Source organism: Felis catus, chromosome A1, assembly GCF_018350175.1.
Source record: "Felis catus isolate Fca126 chromosome A1, F.catus_Fca126_mat1.0, whole genome shotgun sequence".
NCBI lineage: Eukaryota > Metazoa > Chordata > Mammalia > Carnivora > Felidae > Felis > Felis catus.
Window position 1 is genome coordinate 22,364,756 of NC_058368.1, and position 24,175 is coordinate 22,388,930.

General features: G+C 37.2%; 1 protein-coding gene across 3 annotated transcripts in view; it reads right to left on the minus strand.

Annotated features, from left to right (window-relative positions):
- Positions 1–23,866, minus strand: part of FNDC3A (fibronectin type III domain containing 3A) — a 146,101-nt gene extending 122,235 nt beyond the window's left edge. For 2 of the 3 annotated variants that reach the window (XM_023251406.2, XM_023251412.2), the window contains exon 1: positions 23,634–23,866. The gene's annotated coding sequence lies outside the window, so the exon portion shown is untranslated. Of the gene's footprint in view, positions 1–22,931; positions 23,238–23,633 lie in introns of those variants that run through there. The other variant, XM_023251397.2, reaches the window with a different exon arrangement.
- Positions 23,867–24,175: the final 309 nt, after the last annotated feature.

Here is a 24,175-nt window from a genome sequence, read left to right on the forward strand (position 1 = left end):
ATGCATCTATTTTTATTTTCTAATAAGGTATCATTAGATATATGAAAAAAAAGGGGGGGGGGACAATTTGATGCATTTGCTAATTTTCAGGGAATAAATACTCCCCCGTAGCTCATTTCAAGCTACCGTGGTTTAAAAACTGACCTGAAAATTCCTGATTTTTAACAATCACCTTTGTATACAAGTACAAGATGGCTCCATATCACTATTTATATCTATAATCTACATATCAATATTAATTTTTGTAGCAATAATATAATAAAATATTAACATTTGGGAAATCTGGGTGAAGAAAAGCTAGATATATCCATGCTACTCTTGCAACTTTTAAGTCTGAAATTTTAATTAGTGCCAAATTAAACAGTATTTAAAAAATCAACACCAGGTAGATTGCAGATCTGAATGTAAAAGGTAAAACAAAAAAGCTTCTAAAAGATAATACACAAGAATATCTTCATAACCATAAGACAGAGAAAGATTTTTTAAACAGAGTACATATTAGATTTCTTAAATCATAAAAAAAGAATGATATATTGAACTTCATTGAACAATTAAGAACTACTATTCTTTAAGAAATATCTTTAAGTGAAGGGCAAGCGACAGACTGAGAGAAGCTACTTACAACATATATAACTGAAAGAGAGCACATATTTAGCATTTATACAGGCCCCCTACAAATTGATTTAAAAAAAAAATGCCAAGAGACCTGAATACACCCTTTACAAAAGTGGAAATTCAAGGGGCCAATAAACATATAAAAAGATTCTCAAATTCATTAGCTACTAGGAAAAAGCTAATTAAAAATCATAATGAAATGCCATCATATACTCACTAGGATGATAAAAATGAAAAAGACTGACAACATCAAGTATCAGCGAGACTATGGAACAACTGTCATACTCATATGTAATGGGAGTTGAAATTCATAAAATCACTTTGGAAACCACTTTGATATTATTTACTAAAGTTGAACATATAAATATTTCATGATCCAGTTATGATCTGGTTATTAGACTCCTAGTCTACCAAAAAGAAATGCAACCATATGTGCATCAAAAGATAAGTACCTGAAAGTGTATATAGCAGCACTATTCTTTCCTAACCCTAAACTGTAAACAATTTAAAATGTCCCTGCACAGTAAATGGTACCTAATTCATCCAACAGACTACTATATAGCAATGAAAATTAATGAACCAGTGAATAGGGAACAACACACATAAATTTCACAAATACAATGTGAATGAAAAACAGAATACATACAGTGTAACTCTATTTATAGAAAGTTCAAAACAGAATAAAAACCAATCTATGTGTTAAAAGTCAGGATAGGTAATTGTCTTTGGAGAAGAAATGATGGGAACTCGGAGGGGCATGAAGGCAGTTTCCGGGGTACTCATGATAAAAACACACAACAAACTAGGAATAGAATGCAACTACTCAACATAAGAAAGGTGACAGACGACCTGTGTTGGAGTAGCAGTCCTGATGATAGGAGTCACCTTTGGGGTCCTGCTTCCCTTTTCTTGAAAGATAACACATGCTCACAGCCTGCCTTCATTCACTTCTGATTTCTGTTTCCTTTAGTCCCAGGAAGCAATGTTTCACTAATATAATCACATCTCTCTTCCAGGCTTCTGTTGAGATGCTAATTATAATTAGGTCCATGGTCCACACCCACACTAAAAACCTTCTCAAAAGGCTAGTCAAACAGTTTTGGTGTTCTCTTCAGAGCATACTTTCTCATTCTTTGCACTATGGATAGACTGAAAATTTTCCAAATCTTTAAGTTCTGGCTCCTTTTTTGCTTAACAAATCCTTCCTTCAGTTCATTTCTCTCCTATTTTACCACAAGCAGTGAGAAGGAATGAAGACACTTCTTCAACACTTTGCTTCAGAACATCCTCAGCTAAATTACCCACTTTTATTTATCACTGTCAATTTCTACCTTCCATAAAACATCAGAACATGAACACAACTCAGCCAAATTCTTTGCTCTTTTATAATAAGGATCACCTCTTTCCCCCCCATTATCCAATGGCAATATTCCTCATTCCCATCTGAGACCTCTCCAGAATGACCTTTACCATCCATATTTCTACCAATATTTTGATTATGATTATTTATGTATTCTCTAAGAAGATGGAGGTTTTCTCTTTAGCTCTCTTCTTTCTGAGCTCTCACCAGTTGCCAGTAGCAATCTCTTAAAAGCAATCTTGGCTTTTTTCAGCATGCACTTCAAATTTTTTCCAGTCTCTACCCCTTACCCAGTTCCAAAGCCACTTCCACATTTTTAAGATACTTGTTATAGCAGCATTCCACTCACTGGTAACCATTACTGTCTTAGTCAGTTTGGGCTGCTAGATCAAAATACCACAGACTAGGTGGCTTAAACAACATATATTGATTTCTCACAGTTCTAGAGGCTGGGAAGTCCAAGATCAGGGTCATGTTCTTGGTGAGGGCTCTCTTCCTGGCCAGCAGATGGCTACCTTCTTGCTGTAACCTCACGTGGCCAAGAGAAAGCTCTAGTCTCTTCTTATAAGTATACTAACCCATAACGGACATAAACCTCAATAACTCCCAAAGGCCCACCTCCAAATATTATCACATTGAGGGTTAGGGCTTCAGTTTTCCGTCCATAACAGTACTTAGATATAGTACTGTGCTTTCTCACTCAGTCACTACTAATTTAGAATTATAGATTCTAAATCTGTATTAAATTTTTTACTCAAATATTCTGCCAGTTTTTCTTCCTTAAACTCCCTATTCATATCAATTTATTCTACCTGAATTCTATTTTAAGGATGCTGCTGCTGGAATCTAAGGTGGCTAGCTCATAATAATGAGCTATACCCAGAGTTTGAAACTTCAGTTCTAGTTGTTTAAAAAGTATTTATGGGAAAATGCATAGCAGGATCATACTTGGATTACAGCCACAGCATGAGAGGTCCAAAGGAAAAGTATGTACATTTATTATTTTTTTTAACGTTTATTTATTTTTGAGACAGAGAGAGACAGAGCATGAACGGGGGAGGGTCAGAGAGAGGGAGACACAATCTGAAACAGGCTCCAGGCTCTGAGCTGTCAGCATAGAGCCCGACGCGGGGCTGGAACTCACGGACCGCGAGATCATGACCTGAGCCAAAGTCGGCCACTTAACTGACTGAGCCACTCAGGCGCTCTGAAAAGTATGTACGTTTAGATTAAAATATCCAATGTGTTTTTCTGGTCTTTTGTCTAAATCAATGCAACTATAAATTATAGGACTGTAAGGCCATATCTGAAATCACAAAACTATTACATACTCCAAAGAGTTTGAGTATCATATTTAAATCCAGAATTTAGGAGTACTTGAAAATATACATATGAAAAAGCATTAAGTAAAAAATACTGCGGTAGCAACTGTATTAAGACAATGCAATTATGGTAATTTTTTCTCTATTGCCAAAATTTTTTATAATGTGGATATGGTTATACCACTTTCATCAAAATTTCAATTTAAAAATAAATAGTTAGCTTGTAAAGCCCTAGCCAACTACAATTATATTTGGGTTACTGGCCATCATATGTCATTAATTTTGCTTGAGCTTGGACTTTATCCAAATTAATAATTCATCTTACAAACTGATACACTAACATGTATTTTTCCAAATTAGACCTCTATTTTATTTTTTTTAACTTTTGGATTTTTTTACTTTCCAAACTTGATTATATTATATTTTTAAAAAACACTTTAAATCACCTGTAGTGGAATTTCCTGAGATGAAAGTCATGGGACTCACTCTGCAAAATCATCCTATCATTTCTTATCAGAAGCCTACAACAAATATTTTCTAGATTTTATTTAACAATGAGATGTTATTATTTTATATTTTTCCCCAGACTAATTCTTTCAATTACACTGATGTTAACTATACTCCAGAAAAATGACTCTTAAATATAGGTTATTAACTACATGTATAATTTTGGTTCACTTAAATTTCCACATCTCGATGTGAACTGTTATCAAGACACAAAGGAAGTTGTATTTTGTTTAATTATGAAAGAAATTTATATTCACATAGAAATAAGGAAAAAGGATAGTAGGAAAAGATAGCGCTATCAATAGTTTTAAATGACAGATATCAAATAGAAAAAAATAAGATAATTAAAAAAATTTTTTTTAATGTTTATTTTTGAGAGACAGACACAGAGCACAAGCAGGGGTGGGGCAGAGAGAGAGGAGACACAGAATCTGAAGCAGGCTCCAGGCTCCAAGCTGTCAGCACAGAGCCTGATGCGGGGCTCGAATTCACGAGCTGTGAGATCGTGACCTGAGTTGAAGTCAGACACTTAACCAACTGAGCCACCCAGATGCCCTCAAAATTCAACAATTCTTAAGCATTCAAAAGACCTATGATTAATCCAGGCTTTAATTACTTTGTTATTATGAAATGACCCTCCTTATCCCTGTATGTAATAATAGTCTCTGTTCTGAAATATAACTTCTGATGTAATATAGTAACTCCAGCTTTCTTTTGGGGAGTGTTAACATGGTATATTTTTTCATCCTTTTGCTACTAACTTCTATGTACCTTTAAATTTAAAGTAAGTTTCCTGTAGATACTATATATTCGGGTCTAGATTAAAAAAAAAAATCTAATCCAACGATCTCTGCCTTTTAATTATGGTATTATAGTATTTAGACCATTCATATGTAATATAATTATTGATATGGTTAGGTTTAAATGTACATGTGTTCTTTATTTCTTTTTTCTTACTTATCTGCTTTATTTCCATTATTCTATCATTTATCTTTGTTGGCTTACAGTCTATTATTTATTCTTTTTTACTCTACTGGTTGCTTTAGGGTTTGTAATATGTATCTTTAACCAAAGACTAACTTCAAGTAACATTATACTAATTCAGGTATAAGAACCTTGTTAACAATACACCTGCAACGTCTCCCCTTCTGAGCTTTGTGCTATTGCTGTTATATATTTCCTCATGTTATAAACCCTATAATCATTATCACTTTTACATTAAAGTCAACAGTCTTTTAAAGATACCAAAATTTTATTTTTTTTATTTTTTTTTAACGTTTTTTTATTTATTTTTGAGACAGAGAGAGACAGAGCATGAACGGGGGAGGGGCAGAGAGAGAGAGGGAGACACAGAATCGGAAGCAGGCTCCAGGCTCTGAGCCATCAGCCCAGAGCCCGACGCGGGGCTCGAACTCACGGGCCGCGAGATCGTGACCTGAGCTGAAGTCCGACGCTTAACCGACTGAGCCACCCAGGCGCCCCATAAAGATACCAAAATTTTAAAACATTGTATATATTTACCCATTAATTACCATTTCCTGTGCTCTTCATTCCTTTCTATAGGTCCAGGTATCCTTATGGTTTAATTCTAATTAATTAATTAAATATTAATATTAATTAATAATAAATTCTTTCAGCTTTTCTATGTTTAAAAAGTATTTGCCTGTTTTTGAAAGATACTTTTGCTTGGTAAAGAGTTCTAGATGGCAGTTTTTTCTTTCAATGTTTTAAAAATACTGCTCCACTATCTTCTAGCTTAAATTGCTTCTGATGAGTAATCTGCTTTTACCCTTATCTTTGCTCTGTTTTTCTTTGGCTGTTTTCAACTTTTTTTTTCTCTTTGTCACTTGTTTTAAGTGATTTGGTTATCATGTTCCTTGATACAATTTTGTTCATTTTCCTTATGTGGTGTTTCTTGGTTTACAGTTTTTATCATATTTGAAAAAATTTTGGCCCTTATTTCTTCAATTTTTCTTTCAGTTCATCTTTTAAATAATTCTCTTTTATGTCTCATTTTGGATAATTTTTATTGGTAGGTCTTCATCTTTTCTTTGGTAATGTATAGCATCCCATTAATCCAATCTCATGTGCTTATCTTGATACTACAATTTTAGTCTAGAAGATCCCTCCATTTAACATGTTCAATTTTACTTCCACCTTATCCAGCATACCAAATACAGTTATAACTGTTTTAATGTTCTTGACTACTAATTCACCATGATATCTTTCTGGGGTCAGTTTTTGTAAGTTTATTTATCTATTTTGAGAGAGACAGAGAGTGAGTGAGAGAGGGAGAATCCCAAGCAGGCTCAATGTGCTCAGTGCACAGAGTCCAACTCAGGGCTCAAACTCATTAAACTGTGAGATAATGACTTGAGACAAAATCAAGAGGTGGACATTTAACCAACTGAGCCATGCAGGTGCCCCGGGGTCAGTTTTAAGTCCGTAATTTTTCTCGCGTATTATCTGCTTCTTCACAGCCTTAGTAGTTTTGATTGAATGTCAGACACTGTAAAGTTTATCTTATTGGCTACTGGATATTTTTGCATTCCTGTAAATATCCTTGAGCTTTGCTCTGAGATGTTGTTAAGTGACTTGGGTCATGCTTTAGGCAACAACAGAATTGTGTTCTTGTGCTGGATGGGTAAAAAGAACATTTGTTAATTTTTTCCCACTACTGAGGTAACAAGATACTCCAGAGCATTCTACCAAATACCCTGTGAATTACCAGGCTTTCTACTCTGGCTGATGCAAAGAAGTACTATTTCTGGCCCTGTGTGAGTCTGGATGCTGTTCTATAGAATCCTTTTAGATGGGTCTTTCTCTAACCTGGAGTAGCTTCCTTACACATATGCATTTACCAGTACTAAGTGCTCAAGGGGGATCCTCTCCAGATCTTTGAGGTCCTTCCTTATTCTATGTAGCTCTTTCCTCTCTGGTACTCTTTCCTGCATAATCTAGTCTCCTTTGACTGCAAGTTCCATTAATTCAGATTGCCCTGTGCCATGCCCCAGAAACTTTCTCTAGGTAGTAATAAGGGTATCAATAATAGGGCTTGCCTTGTTTTCCCTCTTTCATGGCCTGATATCTAACATCTTGAGTAATACTGTTTCATCATTTTTTTTTTTAAGTTGTTTCAGGCAGAAGAGTAAATTCATTCCCTTTCAGTTCTTCTTGACAGGGAACCAAATTCCCTACTCTTAATTTTTAAAATACCCAATAGACAATAGAAAGGTGAATGAATTTATCACAGGTAAAAACCAAATGACTATGCTTTAAAAGCACGATTTTTTAAAAGTATGGTCCAGGCTTCACCAATGGCAATGTGCTCTTGATATGTCCTGAACTAAAAGAAAAATCAATGTTCTTTTCACAGATATTTTGGGCAAATGACCACAATTCTTTAGCTTTTATTTCTGTGTAAGGCTAAGTGTTACTAGCAGCCTGCAGAGTGAGCTCGTATTTGCTATTAAAACATGTTATTTACAAAGTAAAATTAGTACATTTCAAAAGATTACTTGGGCCTCTAATTCAGGGTTCTACTAAGACATTTAGCTGCCATGCAACACAGTAAGGATTCCCACAATTTGAAGGAAGATAATTTTCATTATCTGTTTATCTATCATCAGTGCTCTCTTCAATTGTACTGGTTTTTGTGGTATTTTCAATTGGTCATGGTTTTCAAGTTCAATAACTTTTATTTATAAATTACTACATGTTTACCTTTATCATTCCCATATTCAACTTAGTTTTTGGAGAACGCTGATTAACCCAATAATGTACAATGATACATATATACATTAACCATATTTTTGGCTTATTACTTTAACCTTGTTGCGTAAGTAGATGTATTTATAGACCTTCCAATTTGGCTCATATGGTAGCATTTCATCAGCAATCTGCTGTTTATGAACTTATGTTACTTAAATAAATTACAACATATTTTCATGCTAAGTGCAATAATGTATTTTTACACATAGGGCAGTGTTTACAGGGCATAATTCTGTAATAGGTTGAACCATATAAAATCATTTTTTAAGGTAACCACCTGAAAAAATTGTCATTTTTAAGGTAAAAAATATGAAAATAACAATTTTATATGGCTTAACCTAATAGAGCAAATACACATTTTACATATAAAATATATATTTCATTTCCTTATAAGGTAAGTGACAATTTATACGGATTGTCAGCAACAAATTTACCATAACTTATCTTATTCTCTAATTCCTTGTCTACTGGAAAGGTGGAAGTTGATGAATGGGTGGGCCTCTGTCTTTTATCCCACGTAAGTGAACAGAGGTTTAAAAAAAGAGGGAAAGGTTGAAAGTCACGGCCATTACTCTCCATTGCCAGATAAACTAAACGCAACTTAATTAAAAAAAAATTTTTTAACCTTTATTTACCATTGAGAGACAGAGAGAGACAGACCGTGAGCAGGGGAGGGGCAGAGAGAGAGGGAAACACAGAATCCGAAGTAGGCTCCAGGCTCCGAGCTTGTCAGCACAGAGCCTGATGTGGGGCTCGAACTCACCAACTGAGAGATCATGACCTGAGCCAAAGTCGGACATTTAACCGACTGAGCCACCCAGGCGCCCCTAAACACAATTTAATTAAGCACTCAAGAGATAAAGCCCCAGTTCCTCCACTACAAAATCACACCTAATACTAACATGAAAATCTGGTTAAAATGGACTTCAAAGGCACTTTTGATGAAAAAGACATCAAGAAGAAACATCTATTCAGGAAACTATGGGAACTGAGAGCAGGAGTTGCTTCCAAGAAATCAACCCTATCCATTAAAGGACAGATAGTATACACATAAATAAGATTTTTTAAAGTGCCATCTTCTTAAATTCCATTTTATAGTTCTAGCTGTCGATGCTTTCAGAGCACTTGAGTTACCTTTAGAGCCCAAGGTAATTACATCTGCCACAATTCTATTTTCACCTACAAATATTTTATTACCCTTTTAAAATATACCCACTTATAAATTATATTCACTTTGCTTTTTTAGAATTTCAAATTCTTGGTTACATCTATCAGAATGACTTTGAAGACTAAACCAGTAGTTTCAGAATATTTTCTGACCAAAATTAACACCCTGGCATCTAGGTTCACAATAGAAGGGTTTGCATTCCCCTGCAAAAGCTACTGTATTACTATAACTTCACCATATTTAACATGTTTCCTTCTAAACAGAGAATTTTATAAGACATCATAAGAAAATCAACAACATTTTTGCATTTCCCCTAAGAAAGATTTGTCTGTAGAACCCAGTATTTTAATATTGTTCTTTTTGTTTAAGTACGTATTTATTTACTTAGAGCTGGGGGGCAGGGAAAGAGGAAGAGAGAGAATCCAAGCAGGCTATATGTCGTTAGTACAGAGCCCAACGCAGGGCTCAGTTTCATGAACTGTGAGATCATGACCTGAGCTGAAGTTGTCAGATGCTGAACCAACTGAGCCACCAGGCACCCCTTAATATTGCCCTTTCTGAGGTAACCACAGTCTTTGTTTATAAATTGACTATTATGCTTGAATTAAATATTATTGTCCCTAAACATGCTCATCCTTCCTCACATTATTTTTTAAAAATTTTCCTTGTCCTTAGTCTACCTTTAGCTCAAACTGATGACATCAATCCTAGAATTTACCACCAACTTTCCTAAAATATTAGGTTTTAATATTGAAAGGGGGGGATGAATAAAAATACCCAGGCAAATGAGACTTGAAAACTATATTCAATATTAAATTTTGTATTTGAAAAAAAAAAAAAAAAAAACCTCTAGCTTTTACAATAGAAATTCAGAAAGTAAAGTACCTGCATTGTTTGGCAGGTATGGTAATAAAAGTTGAGAATCACTTGTCTACAATTCTGACTTCTTTAACCTACTATAACAGAGCTTCTGACCCAATATTATACTAAAAGTGCTGTTTTAAAAAGCACCAATGACTTTAGACACCAGCTGGGAAGCTTGTGAGTGAAAGGAGGTGTTATTAAAAGTTATACAGAAAAAAAAGGGACATACAGCGATGTCCAACAAGAAGGTATGGCTGTAACAAGGACTAATCATAATTGCCAAATCCAAACCCTCTTATGTTGTGTTATTTTTGTTATATCACAAAAGTTGTACATTTTATACTTAAAAACATATATATACATCATTTTTAATTCTTCCTTCTGTCCCCAAATCCAGCTCCCAAATTTGCAGCTACCCACTGTGGAAGGTACCCTCTCAAATTTGTTCTCTACACTTACTTACATGTATGTATAAAGTTTTCTAGTTGTTACATAAATGAAATGACATGTACTGGTCAGTGTCTTTCTTTTTCATATGAAATAGCTTACTATTTTCTTAAAGAAGTACATTTGTATTTAATTCTTTTTCATGACTGCCTAATATTCTACTGCAAGGGTGTACTATAACTTAACTATTCTAATGCTGAATAATGGAATTGCTTCCATTTTTCTCCATATGTTTTTCCCTCTGCAAGAAATAAACATGTAAATTCTATATGAAACTATGGCAGCATTTCTTTAACCTATATATACAGAAATAAAACTTATATTCAGAAGTATGCACTTTTAAAATGGATATTGCTAAACTATTCTCCTAAAAAAGATGAAGCTATTTACACTTTGTTCAATAGTTTACAAATGTCTACTTTCCAATTTTACTTTGTAACAAAATAAGCAAAAACTGGACAACCTTAATATTACTAAGATGTTTCTGATGTTTTCATTTAAATTTTTCAGACTACTGGTATAGTTGAATAACTCTTCCAAACTTTATAAGCTATCTATATTTTTACTTCTATGAATTTCCAACTTATCTTCTTTTTTGTTTTCTACCAGGCTGATTTTCGTTCATGCTGATTTGAGAGCATACCTTGAATACTCTGAATATTAATTTTGTCTATAACACGTGAATTATTTGACAATTCAGTTGCTTGCTTTTTTTAATGGTATCTGAGTTTGATGTCTCACTTGACAAGGCCTACTCTACTCTAAAATGTTTTTTTATTTTTTTTAAATTTTTTTAATGTTTGACAGAGATAGAGCATGACGGGGAGGGGCAGAGAGAGAGGGAGACACAGAATCTGAAGCAGGCTCCAGGCTCTGAGCTGTCAGCACGGAGCCCGATGTGGGGCTCAAACTCATGGACCTTGAGATCATGATCTGAGCTGAAGTCGGACACTTAACCGACTGAGCCACCCAGGTGGCCCTCCAAAATGTTTTTAAAAATTCACTTCTAGGGGCGCCTGGGTAGCGCAGTCGGTTAAGCGTCCGACTTCAGCCAGGTCACGATCTCGTGGTCCGTGAGTTCGAGCTCCGCATCAGGCTCTGGGCTGATGGCTCAGAGCCTGGAGCCTGTTTCTGATTCTGTGTCTCCCTCTCTCTCTGCCCCTCCCCCGTTCATGCTCTGTCTCTCTCTGTCCCAAAAATAAATAAACGTTGAAAAAAAAAAAATTCACTTCTAAAACTTTCGCCATTTTATTTACTTATATTTAGTCTATCTAGATTTTAGTTTTGATAGTGGCATGAAGTGGGTCCTAATTATCTTTACCTCAACTGGATAGCCAATTGCCCCACACCATTTATAGAACAGCTCTTCCATTACTCATTTATCACACAATAAATTCTTTTTTTTTTTTTTTTTTGGACTCAGGCAATTTATTTTATTTATTTTTTTTTTATATATATGAAATTTATTGACAAATTGGTTTCCATACAACACCCAGTGCTCATCCCAAAAGGTGCCCTCCTCAATACCCATCACCCACCCTCTCCTCCCTCCCACCCCCCAACAACCCTCAGTTTGTTCTCAGTTTTTAACAGTCTCTTATGCTTTGGCTCTCTCCCACTCTAACCTCTTTTTTTTTTTTTTTCCTTCCCCTCCCCCATGGGTTCCTGTTAAGTTTCTCAGGATCCACATAAGAGTGAAACCATATGGTATCTGTCTTTCTCTGTATGGCTTATTTCACTTAGCATCACACTCTCCAGTTCCATCCACGTTGCTACAAAAGGCCATATTTCATTTTTTCTCATTGCCACGTAATATTCCATTGTGTATATAAACCACAATTTCTTTATCCATTCATCAGTTGATGGACATTTAGGCTCTTTCCATAATTTGGCTATTGTTGAGAGTGCTGCTATGAACATTGGGGTACAAGTGGCCCTATGCATCAGTACTCCTGTATCCCTTGGATAAATTCCTAGCAGTGCTATTGCTGGGTCATAGGGTAGGTCTATTTTTAATTTTCTGAGGAACCTCCACACTGCTTTCCAGAGCGGCTGCACCAATTTGCATTCCCACTAACAGTGCAAGAGGGTTCCCGTTTCTCCACATCCTCTCCAGCATCTATAGTCTCCTGATTTGTTCATTTTGGCCACTCTGACTGGCGTGAGGTGATACCTGAGTGTGGTTTTGATTTGTATTTCCCTGATAAGGAGCGACGCTGAACATCTTTTCATGTGCCTGTTGGCCATCCGGATGTCTTCTTTATAAAAGTGTCTATTCATGTTTTCTGCCCATTTCTTCAGTGGGTTATTTGTTTTTCGGGTGTGGAGTTTGGTGAGCTCTTTATAGATTTTGGATACTAGCCCTTTGTCCGATATGTCATTTGCGAATATCTTTTCCCATTCCGTTGGTTGCCTTTTAGTTTTGTTGGTTGTTTCCTTTGCTGTGCAGAAGCTTTTTATCTTCATAAGGTCCCAGTAATTCACTTTTGCTTTTAATTCCCTTGCCTTTGGGGATGTGTCGAGTAAGAGATTGCTACGGCTGAGGTCAGAGAGGTCTTTTCCTGCTTTCTCCTCTAAGGTTTTGATGGTTTCCTGTCTCACATTTAGGTCCTTTATCCATTTTGAGTTTATTTTTGTGAATGGTGTGAGAAAGTGGTCTAGTTTCAACCTTCTGCATGTTGCTGTCCAGTTCTCCCGGCACCATTTGTTAAAGAGGCTGCCTTTTTTCCATTGGATGTTCTTTCCTGCTTTGTCAAAGATGAGTTGGCCATACGTTTGTGGGTCTAGTTCTGGGGTTTCTATTCTATTCCATTGGTCTATGTGTCTGTTTTTGTGCCATCACACAATAAATTCTTACGTATCCATGGAGCTCCTCCTGAATTCTAAATTCTGTTCCTATCATCAACATGCTCATTGCTACTCCAAATTCTTATTTTTTTTAATTGTGATTTTATGGTATATTTTCATCTTTGGTAGGAATGTTCCCCTTTGTTAGGGTTTTTTTTTTTTTTTTTTAAATTTACTTGGCCATTCTTATGTATTTCACCTTCTTAAAACTTGAAACATCAGTTTGTCAACTTCCATTTTAAAATCCAATTATCATCTAATTAGAATTACACTAACTCATTGACTCATTTGGTGAGAACTGCCATTTTTACAATATTGAGTTATCATATTCAGGAATATAGTATGTTCTCCATTAAGATCTTCTTGGTAGTTTTCTTTAAATAGCTGCTGCATATTTTAAAAGGTTCTTAAGTATTTTATAATTTTGACTTCTACTTTTTTATTGTTTTTCATAGTTGGCTACTGCTGGTGTATAATAAGAAAGGTAATGAATTGGGGCACCTAGGTGGCTCAGCTGGTTGAGTATTTGACTCTTGATTTTGGCTGAGGTCATGGTCTCATGGCTCATGGGATCTAGCCCTGTGTTGGGCTCTGCACTCACAGCATGGAGCCGGCTTGGGATTCTCTCTCTCCTTTTCTCTCTCTGCCCCTCCCCTGCTCATGCTCTTTCTGTCAAAATAATCTTAAAAAAAAAAAAAAAGGCTAATGAATCTTTTAAGTTATAGCCAGCTGGTTTACTAAAATCTCTTTGTGACTCAAATCACGTTGTGCGGACTATCCTGTATTTTTGAAGTAGGCAGTATCAACTGCAAATACTAACAGTGATATATCTCACCTTACTCCCTTGCCCCACCCAGCATACCCCTTATTTAGATGTTAATTATTTTTCTTGTTTCTTACTGCATTGGCTGAGACTTTAGGGCAAGTGTTATGTTCCTATCTTTTTATGGAAGTGCTTCTAATATTTCACTGACATTTAATACAGGCTTCTGACAGAGACCCTTTACTAGGCTATTTCTTATTAATTGTTATCAGGGACAACTGAATTTTAGAAAAGGATATTTCTAGTACCAAAGAGATAATCATATAGTTTTATCCTGTAATTAATACAGTGAATTACATCAACATGTTTTCCAATACTGAATCGATATTATACTCCTGGGATTCAACATATCAGAACTGATATGATTTAATGATTAAAAGCCCAGGCTCTAGAATCGGGTGCCTGGGTTCAAATCCCAAATCTTTCACTAACTAGTATAATCTTAGGCATGCTGTTTAACTTCACTCTGCTTCAGTTTCCTCATTTTTAAAACAGTGATGATAGTAATTACCTCAGAGGGTTGTTTTAAGGATTTAAGTCAACTGATACAGGTAATGCTATTTGGAACAGCAGCCAGAACACAGAGAGTATTTAATACATATTAACTGATTATCTACTGAGTGTCTTATATTTGTCAGGTATAGGGTATATAGCATCGCAGGAGTCAGCAAACTAAGGCCTGTGGGCCAAATCTGGCCCCATGCCTGTTTCTGTAAAGGGAACATAGTCATACCCAATGTTTGTAGCTCATCTATGGCTATTTTTATGCTCCTACAACACAGTTAAGTAGTTGTAATAGTCCATACAGCCACACATCTTAAAATATTTACTATCTGCTCCTTTATAGAAAAAAAAATTGCCAACTTCAGCAGTACTGTTCAAACTCAATAAGTTCATAGTCTAATAGTTGAGACAAGCAAATATATATATGTATACGCTACAGTATGATATGTACACAATCATGATACAGAGGATAATATGGAAACATGGCAGTTCGGTACTCAATGACAGGAGAGATTCACACAAGTGAAAAAAGGCAAGACAAGAGGTATTTTATTTACTCTTATTTTTCAATGTGCATTTGTTTCTATGTCTTTATCTCTTATCCTAGTTTGTGAATTAGTAGAGGGATGGGAGTATGACATTTATCTTTGTGATATCCATACCGTAAATATCTAGGACATTTAGGGGCGCCTGGGTGGCTCAGTCGGTTAAGCGTCCGACTTCAGCTCAGGTCACGATCTCACGTTCCGGGAGTTCGAGCCCCGCATCGGGCTCTGGGCTGATGGCCCATAGCCTGGAGCCTGCTTCCGGTTCTGTGTTTCCCTCTCTCTCTGCCCCTCCCCTGTTCATGCTCTGTCTCTCTCTGTCTCAAAATAAATAAACATTAAAAAAAAAATATCTAGGACATTTAAAGAATTAACAAATGATAGATGAAAAATGGTGAAAATAAGAATAGGCTATCCAGGTGACAATGATTAGAAATGTCTGTCAAAGTTCTAGATATAAATATCCTATGGCAAGCAGTTTCCTTGCCATGTTAAATGGGCTCTCTCATCTAATTGTTGTAACAGCCAATTCTAAAAGATAGATTACCCCTCTTTAAAGTGAAAAAAACTAAGGTCCATAGGGGTAATGTAACATGTTCGTGTTTATATACAGCAAATAAGGGAAGGAGCCAACAAATAACCCTCTATCTGCCTAATTTAAAACATAAGCTCTTTCTACTACAAAGTTGGGAAAAAATATAGTCACAGGATATCAACAGAATAAATTGTGGCATGATTTCTAAAATTTTCTAAATTTTCTAATTTCTAAGATTTTCTAAAATTGTGGCATCAATTTCTAAAAGTATTGATTTGAATAAACTCATGTTTTTGAAATATTAGTCTAGAAGCAGCCTGAAAGATGAATTAGAGGGACAACTGCCCATACTCTACCACACACATTAGGCCAGTTTTAGCAAGGTTAAAGTAATAGATTAAAAAAATAAAATTGCTAGCATACAGTGGCATTTGAGAACAGTGATGAACTTAATATCTGAAGTATCAGAAATAGCTGGTCCTAACACAGAAGAAACAAAAACATAGTTCATAAACTATTACCAACATGTAAGAAAAACAAGTATACAGTGCAAATGAAAATATTACATGGAAAAAATCCAGTCCTAAGAACAAAATGGTAAATTGAGAATGCCTGTCTTAAGCAAATAAAAAAAATTTAGAAATTGCAAACATAATCAAATCCCATGTTATAAATGTTTCATTTTAAAAATTTAAGGAAATCTGGGGCACCTGGATGGATCAGTCGGTTAAGCGTCTAACTTGGGCTCAGGTCACGAAATTGCAGTTCGTGAGTTTAAGCCCCATATTGGGCTCTGTGCTGACAGCTGAGAGCCTGGAGCCTGCTTTGGATTCTGTGCCTCCCTCTCTCTGTTCCTCCCCTGCTTGCACTCTGTCTCTCTCTCAAAAATAAATAAAGATTAAAAAAAAATTTAAGGAAATCTTAAGAAAAGTTGATTTTGAAGTAAATGAAATGACTATTCCTTCAAGCTAGATCTCAAAAGTAGTTGCTGTACATAACATCTATTTCTGAAAAAGAAAGTATATAATTACTTTTTTTTAAAAGTCTTAACTGTGCTTTAAAATGTACTTAAACATCTGTTTAGAACCTCCAAAGTAGATTTTTTTTTTCTCTCACAGGGAAGTGGATAATAAAGAAATCACTAAATTTTCTAAGATATTCTGTACAAATACATATTGAAATGTGGATTCTAAAGAAGGAAAATAAAAAATACCTGTCAGATATTTGTGGTAAGAGGCTGATTAACACAATCTAACTTATCAAATTTGGATAACATTTTTTTTTTAACGTTTATTTATTTTTGAGAGAGAGAGAGAGAGAGAGCGCGCACACGAGAGAGAGCGAGAGAGAGCGCAAGCAGGGGAGGGGCAGAGAAAGAAGGAGACACAGAATTTGAAGTAGTCTCCAGACTCTGAGCTGTCCACATAGAGCCAGACCCGGGGCTCGAAAACTCACAAACCATGAGATTATGACCTGAGCTGAAGATGGATATTCAACCAAGCCACCCCAAAACCCCAAACTTGAATAACTTTTATATCAAGGTTTATTTCAAAGTACATATCTGTAAGTGATGAATCACTGAATTCTACTTCTGAAACCAACATTGCATTGTACATTAACTAAACAGAATTTACACTTACCTTAGCCAAAAGGCCAAGAAGTGATTAACTAAATAGAATTTAAACAAAAATTAGAAAAGAAAAAAAAAAGTACCCATCAAACTTTTTATTTCTAACAGCCAGCACATAAGAGATCTCAAGAAGTGAGGGAGAAAAAGAGATATTAAAGTCAATCAGAAGTAACAGTTTCATCTGTAAAATAAAAGTACTAACACGTATCTGGTATGTCTGTATAGAATTTAAAAAATAACCAAATATAGGGCCTAAACTCCAATGAGAATTCAACAAATGGATCTTATTACTATAGATACAGGAATAGTCTTCCACTTGAAAAAAAAAAAAAAAACCATAAGGAATTCACTTTTGCATATTTTTATCCCACTCTGGAAAAGAATAGCTGAAGTTGCTTGGAATATAAGATCAGTATTCTCTTGTAAAAGAACAGAGGCATTGGATATGGACTGCACTGCAAGATTAATAAGAACAGAAAGAAAGAAAGCTTTTATATGCGTTCTCTTTGCTAAGAAAGCAGTTAAAACAATTAAATAAATGAAATGCTTAGTCCAATATAGTATTAATGTAAACACTTATTTGGTACTTTGTTTTCACGGCGTCCAACATCTTTTTGGGTGCTCATAATATTTCTGTGGGGAAAACAGGATAGATAGCATTCTCAATTTTAAGGATTAGGAATTTAAGATTGAAAAAAATTAATCTGACATCATATGGCTAATAAGGGTGAAGGTGGAACTAAGATGCATGGTACTTAATCTAAAAAACAAAATAACTAGAATGATCAAGCTGTTTTCAAGTACTGGCAAAAGGGAGGTGGGAGAGTGAAATGTTAATTTCTCTTTAAAGCAAAATTTAAAAAGTCCAATTTTTACTAGGTAACATTCATGGGGGCTTAAATTTGGTTCAAAAGGTTCATACTGCCTTAAAATAAGACAATATATACATATAAAGTATGGAAAATGCTAGTATAAATAAATTACAAAACTCAACTTAAGTTCTGAAGTTTTGTTTGTTGATTTTAATGTTTTTAAGAGGGGAAAAAAAAGAAACAACACTGATTTTACCCAGACAGCTCTCCATCTTCTACATCTTTCCTCTTTCCAGCACCTAATATTATCCTTCATATACAGAACATGTTTACTAATACCCACAAATCAAAAAATGCTTTATGCTATATTCTTGTTCTCCTGATGACACAAAATGATGTCATTACTCTTTTTTTTTTTTTTTTTTAAGTTTTTTATTTATTTTTGGGACAGAGAGAGACAGAGCATGAACGGGGGAGGGGCAGAGAGAGAGGGAGACACAGAATCGGAAACAGGCTCCAGGCTCTGAGCCATCAGCCCAGAGCCTGATGCGGAGCTCGAACTCACGGACCACGAGATCGTGACCTGGTTGAAGTCGGACGCTTAACCGACTGCGCCACCCAGGCGCCCCGTCATTACTCTTGATGACAGAGTAACCCTAGCCAATTGATTCATGTGACCATAACCTGGGGCACCACTATTCACCTGGTAATGGTATATGAAACACAATGTGCTGAAGGAAACAACTGACTTAGAAATACACATCTATAAATTTAGAAACTTCAAAGAGCTAGTTCACGTGAATGAATTTTCAAAGTAACTGATATTTGTCCTCTAAATCACCGTATCTTTTTAAAAATGTTGTTAATGCTTGTTTATCTTTGGGGGGGGTGTGTGCAGAGAGAGAGAGAGACACAGAATCTGAAGCAGGCTCCAGGCTCTGAGCTGTCAGCACAGAGGCCCATTGCGGGGTATGAACTCACGAACTGTGAGATCATGACCTGAGCTGAAGTCAGACGCTTAACCAACTGAGCCACCCAGGGGGCCCCACCATAGCTTATCTTTAAGTAATCTTAATGGAAATATTTTAGAAGGGATTTCTAGGTCTTTCTTCTTTACTTTAATCTGCACATGATGCAACCTTTTCTTGATGATTCAAGCTCATCAATGGAAACATCATTAGACTGTTCTGAAACACAGTGACTCTTGGAGTTATGAGAGATGTCTGTTTATCTCTTCACTAATTCGCCCTAGACTACTTTTAAAGACAAAGTTTGCTTCCACCAGTTCCCTGTTATCACTTACAGGCCACCAGTACCCTAGCCAAAGTTTATAAAATGCCAGTTGTAGTTTAAAATATGCAAAACCAAAACAGGCTGTTGATATACTTAACCTTTACATAAATTTTATTTTTTTTAATGTTTATTTACTAATTTTGAGAGAGAGAGAGGGAAAGACAGAGGGACAGAGAAGGAGGGAGGGATAGAGCAGGGGAGAGGCAGAGGGAGAGAATCCCAAGCAGGCTCCATGCAGCCAGCATAGAGCCCAACACAGGGCTTGATGTCATCAACAGTGTGATCATGACCTGAGCCAAAATCAAGAGTCAGACGTTTAATGGACTGAGGCACCCAGTCACCCCAACCTTTACATGAATTTTAAATCAAGCCATGATGGACCTATTTTCACTGCTGGAAGGTCTGGCTCAAAGATTTTTCTTCTTTCACTTCACTTCACTTCTTTCACTAGGTTCTAACACCTAGTCTAGGCTATTGCTAGGAGTCTGACCACAAAATAATAATTACAATAATATTTATTTCTACATATTTTCTTTATTTTTACTATAACATAGGGAACAAATATAAATAATAGTCATAACAAAACACACCAATCATGTAGACAAACAATATAAAACACCTGACATATATGCTATAAGGACAATTACCTAGCCCAATTATTAGCAAGAGTCAGCAAACTAGGTCCACTGGCCGAATCCAGCCCATAGCTGGCTTATTTTTGTTTGTCCCTTGAGTTAAGAATGATTCTTATATTTATAAAAAATTATTTAAAAAATAAAAGATACTCACTAGAGACCATAAGTAAACTGCAAAGCCTAACATATTTATCATCTGGCACTCTATAGTAAAAGTTTGCCAATTCCTGTTCTGAGCTGTAATAAACAAACACATATAAGACATATATGTAAGGCTATCCCTTACACATAAAACAACCTATTAATGTATCTAAGCAGACATATAGTTCTTCCAGTGATGAGCTCATAATGATACAGCCAAACTATCTTGTCCAGTCCTGCCTATTCCTTTTGACCATCCCCTGGGGCTTAGCCAAAATCTGTATGCAACCTTCTTTCTTTCTTCCTCTTAATACTTATCCTTAGATGCTCTCAGACTGGTCTCCTTGCTACCACTTCCAGCTCTGCATGTCAATTCTTTTGCGAAATCCTTCCCCAGCTTCAAGTCTGACTTCTTCCAAATGTCTTCCATGATCATTCTAGCCCTCAGTAGCCTCACTTTTCTTGCCACACAACTTAATAATGACATCTCAGATTTTTGCTAATGATTTTCTGTGTGTTAGTCTAGTATCCACAACTATTTTCTAAACAACTTGAAGGAAAGATATCACACTGCTTTAGTATCCCCACTTTAATAATAGCTCATCAATCTCTTAGCACATGTCACCTCCCAAGTGTACCTCTCTGTCTTGGAAAAAAATAACCCGAGGACTGGTAATGGGTGATAAGTGATTGGAAATATAAAAGGAGGACACCCACAAAGTAACTGGATGCAAGACCATAAGCTACACTGCCAACTTGGAAAGTGTATGTGAAGACAAAACTATAATAGAAGAATAGAGAGATAAGGATCAAGAGATAACAAGACTACTGAATACTCTGAAATAAAAGGAGATCAAAATATTATAAAAATTAGGGGCACCTGGGTGGCTCATTTGGTTAAGCAACTGACTTAATTTTGGCTCAGGTCATGATCTTGCAGTTCCTGGGATGAAGCCCCACGGCAGGCTCTGGGCTGACAGCATGGAGGCTGCTTGGGATTCTCTCTCTCTCTCTGGCCATCCCACACCCACACTCTCTCTCAAAATAAGTAGATAAACTTAAAAATACATATATATTAAAAAATTATAAAAGCTTACAATACATTTTAAAAAACAAAATTTGCCTTTGAACACTATTGGCCATTAATGTCCTTTTAACAAGCAACTCTCGACATTGATATCCATAGAGCCATTTTTCTTTTCTTTTTTTTTTTTACAATGTGATAATTGAAGCACTACAAGATTCAATGGGATAGACATGCACTGTATTCTAAATCTTTAGATTTTCAATATTCTAAATTTATCTGAAGTGTGCTAGAGATTGCTAGGAAAAAAACCATTTATCTTTTGATTACCTGCCAAATAAAATTGGAAATCATGTGCATATCCCTACATCACTCTCAAAGATACCACCTAAACTCATTTTCACAGAAAAATACACCAAGGATATTAAAACAATTTTTGTATTACTTCATCAAACTGTATTATAAAAATATAGGCAAAATATAAGGTGCACAATCCTTGCATGTATGAACATAAAAAAAAACCCACAAATGTTTTAAAACAAGGATAAATATTACCAATGAGTTTAAACTAAAACTACTGCATATTATAAATTAAGTGCTTTTTACCTAAGTAAAGCTACAAAAGAATGAGAATATTAAGCCTCTATCCCTTCTTTTTGTACTGGGTTTAACAGTCTCTCAGTCCTTACCTATGCCTGGTTGGTCAAAGACAGTTTTTCGTAATTAGTAATAAAATATGCTTAATATTACACTGTAGAAATTTTACAACTAAAAGGTAATTGTTAAATGCATGGTAAAATGAATCAGCTCTCAATTACTCACATGACGAAGGAAAGTGATGACACAGATGACACCATATAATAATCCTAGCACCAGTTTTTTCAAATGCAGATCATTAATTTGGGAGAAGCAAATTGCCCTTATAATTATGTTTGACTGAGACCAGTGTTAATCAGAAGTTTATTTTCCCTAAACATTCAATGATTCTGAGGATTCAAAAGGAGAAACAAAGGAAAAAGAGGGAGTTAATTCAGAAGCATACAGGTGGCTAAAGGCAACCTGCCTGGGATAAAAAAATTTCTCCGTCAACCTACATGAGAAAACAGAGATGATCTATGAATGAAAAGAGAAAAAAAAAAAGTAAAATTAACATGACAGGGCTAAATTTTTTTAACATAACATTATTTATAAAAATTTCAATGAGATTTTTTTTCCCTGTTAAGTCATCCTTTCTTCCTACTAACAGGTGTTATTAGTGATGGCAAGAATTATCAGTGGGCCAAAAAGCTGAAAGCAAATTTTAGGTTCTATGTTATAAAAGATGTGTTAAAAATCCTTTTTATCACTGTTTTCTGTTAAGAGCACCATCTATCTCAATAGGCACTTTATCTCATTACTTTAGATAGATCAATTCAACCAAGAAAAGACCAAAAAGGCAGAGGGGGACTCATTTCTCTGAATATTTTTAGGTGGTTTAAACAAAACTTACACGATGACAAGAATTACAGATTTAGGAAATACACAAAAACTAAATATTTATGCAAACACAGGATCATAGCCCCAAAACTCAATTAGTTGCTGCCTAGCATATGGCTCCAACTTCTGAGTAGCATATGTTTAGCACTGGTGCTGGTAATAGCAAGGTGGTAAAATATTATAGTAACAGTTCAACTTTAGCTGTTTCAGTCTTATAATACAGAAAAACACACCTTTGGTTTCAAGACCAAAGACTAAAAACACAGATACAGTTAAGAAACAAATAATTACGTTGCTCTGTTTTAAAAGTCCATACTGAACACAGATATGAAGATTATACCGTAAAAAAAAAAAAAAAAAAATCTTGTCGGCTTATTATTCTTAGTTAGAAGATGCTCAGACACAAAGGTGTCCAAAGAAACTTAAATAAAATTTCACAAAAGAAAATCTCTAATTCATGATTCCTAACACCTCAGCAACCATTACACACCCCCTCCCTCCAAAATATCTCAAGGCTGTTTAATAAAAGAACGAGTAACGACTACGTTAATTAAAAGAGCCACCGTTCTGCTCCAGATTGTATGACAACATTATTTGTTCATTTTCCTTTACCTAACGCATGGCGTCCTTCCCCGCTCGTGTCAAAAGTTCAAAGATCCAGGTTGTTAAACAGGGCGAGGACTGCAGCCTCGAGTCAACCTCCTGACCGAACAGGTGGTTAACTCAGCCGGGTAGAGGAACCGCCAGGTACTACCGGCACCAGCCAAACAGGATCAAACACACAAGGGCGGGTTTTCGAGGTTTTAACCCCAAGATGAACGGAGGAAACTCTCTTCAGAAAAGCGTTCAAGTTCGGCGGCTGCCCGGTGGCCGAAGCCCAAGGCGCGGCGGCCGCTGGGCGATCTCGTCCCCTGGGCTCCGCACTCGACCCCCGAGCCTCCGGGAGCGGCGCTGCTCACCGCCGGCCGGGGGGCGGAGGGAAGGCCGCCCGCGCCCCCGCACCGCCTCCTCTGGCTAGTGGCGGGGCCGCAGTCGCGCCCCCGCAAGCGCCTCTGGGCAAGACTCGGGCCCGGCAGGTGCCCGACGAGTTGACGGGTCCTGTCCACCCCCTGCCCCCGACACACACCCTCTACTACCCTCTCGCGCCCAGAGGACGGGAAGGGCCGGGCCCCTCGACGGGCCCGAGTCCCGCTCGGCGCCCCGGCTCCTCAGACCCAGCCTAACGGTTTCCGTGGCGCCTGCTCCGGGGCGGGACGGGAGTGGGACGGCTCGGTCTCCCCCCGCCTTCCCCGAAGGGAGCGCCCGTGCTCTCACCTCCGAGTCACGCCGCTCTGAGGCGGAGGAAGGCGGCTACCCTGGCGCCTCTTCTTCGGGTTCCTGATCGTTCTCGCTCTACCTCAGCGGCAGAGCCAGCTCTCGGGGCCGCTGCGGCCGCGGGCGCACTGACTGTTGGGGTGGTTTTCCGGCAGTGACGGCGCCGCCTCAGCCCCGCTCTTCGCTCCCTCTCCGCGTAGCTCCCGCTTTCTGTTTCACCCGAGGGACCACGAACGCCGCCGCCGCCATGCTTACTACGGAGCTAGGAGGAGGAGCCCGGAGTCGGCGCGCCCAGTGCGGCTGCGCGAGCCTCGCCGACGGCGCCCCCGGCCCGGACCCCGCGTCCCCGCCCCGCGCCCGCGCCTGCTGCCCCGCGGGTCTTTCCCGGGAGCGCGAGTCGCCCGCTGAGCCACTGGCGCTGGGCATCGAGCGCCAGCTCACCGCTCCCGGGGCGACCACCGCTCTCCCCAGGGACGCAGACTGTCCTGAGGCCTGGCTGCGCCAGGTTCAACATAGCATCTTCCGCGGCCAGCCTGCGAACC